Here is a 3,766-nt window from a genome sequence, read left to right as displayed (position 1 = left end):
TCCCTTTTCAAATAATATCAATTAAATTAGAAAAACTCCTTTGGCCCTTTCGGAGGTGTGACAATAATAATATAATTTGATACTTTGACATAAAAGAAATAAGTTTAATGAACAGATTTCAAATAATCAAATTAACAATAGAATGTTGTTTTGGCTATCAGAAAGGAAGAAAAAGTTTTCAAATACTCTTTTTTTCTTTTACTGCTTGATAAGCAGCAAAATTTTTAACAAAAGTTTTTCATAACCAAATTAGATATATTTTCCTTCTGAAGGAATTAAAATTGACTACAAATTCCTAACCAGTAGTTTAGTCTAAGATACGGTATTCGGGTAAAAAGGTGTAGAAAAAGTCAAAGTTGTATAATTATAGTAAACTTTAAAAGTCCTAAATATATTAGGATATCTTAAAATAATTCAAATAAAAAAAAATTAATAATCAAAATTTTAAATAACTATTTTGTCTTATGTGATTATGTTTTAAAAAGATAAAAAAGATAAACGATATTTCGCTAAGTGGCTTCGTGGTATTCAAAACAAAAGAAAACAATATACAAATAAATTAGAACAGCAAACAAAAACACACTCGACAAAAACGAAAAGCAAGGCAAAGAGAGAGACCAAAAATTACCTATGTGATTGTGGTTGATTTATATATATAGAGTGTGTATCCAAAGAAAGGCGCAAGAAAAGCCAAAAATGAAGGCTGCAGCTTTTGTACTACTCTCCCTCCTCCTCCTCCTTCCTCCTCTTCTAATTTCTTCTACTTTTTTGAAGAGCTTTGTTTCTTCATTGGTGTTAAGTATACTGGTTCTTGGTTTTGGAGGTTTTTATATATTTAGTATTCTGTGGTTAAAGTCAGCTCAAAGACTTCGATGGAAGCTTCAGAAACAAGGAATCAATGGAATTGAAGACATCTTAGTTCCTCCTCTAAAATGTACTTTTCTCATTTATTTATATTAGGTATTTTAGGAATGTATATCCTAAATAGGAAAGTAATTAAATGAGTATTTCTAAATATAAGGAAAGTAAATTAAATGATTAATACTATATATTAGAAGATAATTAAATGATTATTTTGTTCGGTGTGAACTCTATTTTAAATGGGTAAAAAACACGAACGGCATCGTTAAGGACTTTCGTGCTTTTAATATTATATAAATATAGATAAATACTAAAGTCAAGGCACTATGAGAAAGAGGAGAGGAGGTAAAAAAAAATGCTTTAATTGAATCTCCTAATTTAAGACACTAATAATGGATTATAGATGGAGAGAGGCAGTAGAAAATAGGAAAAGAGGGGAGGAGAGAAAAAAGAAAAAATGTGTAACTAAATCCCCTAATTTAAGGAATTAATAATGAATTGCATATGATTTGTAAGTAATTCTTATTTCGGGCGAGTAATATACAAAACTAGGATAATTTTGATAAATAAATTTCAAATATTGTATATGAAAGAAAAAGTCCTTTAATAAATGGTTAAACTACCATAACCATAGCAATGCACTATTAAACGTTGTTTATTTATTCTGTGTTGATCTTCTAAGCATTCATGATTTGAAGAAATGTAATGGATTAGCACATAGGTCTAGTAGCTCCGTACGGAGTAGCACACCAAACTTCTAAGGCCTAGTTTGGCCATAAAAAAATTACTTTTTATTTTTCTGAAAATTTTTACTCTTTTTTTTCGGAATTAGTATTTGATCATGAAATTTTTAAATTTCTTCAAGTGCTGATTTGAATTTCTTAGTTGTTGAATTAGAAATTTTTTAAAATTTTGAAAAACTCCATAAAGTTGTTTTTCAAAATTTTCACTTCAAATCCCTCACAAAATTCAAAAACTGCTCCAAATTCATGTCTAAACACAACTTTATTTTTTAAATATATCATTTTCACTTGATTTTTATTTATTTATTCGGAATTTCACAATTCTTATGTCCAAAAGCCCACTAAATATGGATTCCGATAACTTTAATTTAATTTTAAACGAAATGGACAAGTGTGACACCAAATTTTACAATTTAAAACTATCAAGAATCTATTAAAGTCGTCCAAATATAATAAAGCGAATGGCTAGTTCCGTTGTCTTTGTTTGGAAAACTAGGTTAACGTCATTACTTGATCTGGACATTTTTTATAAGTTGATAGATTTTAAGTACTGCAATAGTATTAGAAAGAAAAAGCAAACCACTCATTGATTTTATTTTAAAAACATTTCAAGCATTGAAATTCCAACTTTTATAAAGACCACGTCACAATAACGAGTAAATACTTGTTAACTTTGTTTCTTTCTTAAATTTAAGCAGCGAAGTCTACAAAACAATGCCCTTTTTAAACCATCTTTTTTGATTTAAGAATCGTATAATTTTCACTATGTAGTTTAACACGGGTGTCGCTATTCTTATCATGTTCTTGAACTCTTTGCAGCCCAAAAAAATAATCACTATAACATATACATGTCTAATCACGATTTTATAAGTAATAAATATTTTTCGGAAATAATATGATACAACCTAGGGAGAATCACACCCCAAAAGCTAGTTATTAAGGTGGGAGAACCCAAAACTATATAAACCTCACATTAGCACATTGCAATAACGATGTGGACTCAAGTCTCATACCTTGCAATGGACCATAACAAACCACCACGCTTTGCATCTGCCGTCCCTGACGGACGTGCGCTAGACTTTTTTAGCCCCGGGCGAACACTGCAATATTGGCGTCACCATCCATGGCACGGTGGACATGAAGGGCGGTAGGCGGCTCTGATACCATTTATACAACCTAGGGATAACCACACCCCAAAAGCTAGCTATTAAGGTGGGAGAGCCCAAAGCTATATAAACCTCACATCAGCACATTGCAATACCGATGTGGGACTCAAGTCCCATACCTTGCAATAAACCATAACACAATAGCACTCCTAAAAATAACTACTACCACTATTCTATATATACCACTTATATATGAAAATGTTAAAGTGTAGGGAGTATTAAATCATGCATTGTTTGTAGTTTTAATCTGAAATGTAAAAAATAACTCTATTTAGTTCACAGTTTAGAGTCAATTAAATCATAAGTATGTGGCCAATGAGAGCAGCCTCTAAAATATTTACGGAAAGTATAATAATGGACGACCAATTTTGTCCTAAATCGTCAGTGACGGAGATAGATGAAGAACTAAGTGGATATAAAAATGGGCCAAGGAGGAAGAAGAAACATATTTACCTGGACCGAATCAATGGGCGATCAATCAGGCTCATGGCCTAGGCATGTGGCTTCCATTGCACTTTGGAAGGGTGCTAGCCTAAGGTCGGCCCAAGTGGAAAGTCTGCGTCATAATTTGTGACAGAGGGGCCGTGCGAGAATTACTATGTAAATATACCATAAATAAATGCATAAACACAGACGTAATATACATTATACAATTCTTATTTGTATAATTAAACATGTAACATGCTAGAATTATCTCATAAATATTTAATAAGATTATCCATTATTATACCTTTTATATAGTTAAATATTAATTATGTATGCAATGTACTAAGAATCAATTCTCGTGGAAATCATATTCTTGCGACAAATTCAGAATAATTGAAATATAAATGCATTGAAGTACAATTCCACATATTTTTTTAATAATTATACCATTATTATGCCAATTATATAATTAATTAGGGATAAGTAAATATGTAATATAACAGAATTATTCCACACACACACACATACATACATATATATATATATATATATATATATATATATATATAT

The 3,766-nt window shown here is 30.2% G+C and overlaps 1 pseudogene; it reads left to right on the top strand.

Moving 5' to 3' along the window:
* Window positions 1–3,215: 3,215 nt before the first annotated feature.
* LOC142168503 (U1 spliceosomal RNA) lies at window positions 3,216–3,357 on the top strand (annotated as a pseudogene).
* Window positions 3,358–3,766: the final 409 nt, after the last annotated feature.

This window comes from Nicotiana tabacum, chromosome 13 (assembly GCF_000715075.1).
Source record: "Nicotiana tabacum cultivar K326 chromosome 13, ASM71507v2, whole genome shotgun sequence".
Taxonomy (NCBI): domain Eukaryota; kingdom Viridiplantae; phylum Streptophyta; class Magnoliopsida; order Solanales; family Solanaceae; genus Nicotiana; species Nicotiana tabacum.
Note: the sequence above shows the minus strand (reverse complement) of the source record. Positions and strands in the feature narration are given on the sequence as shown.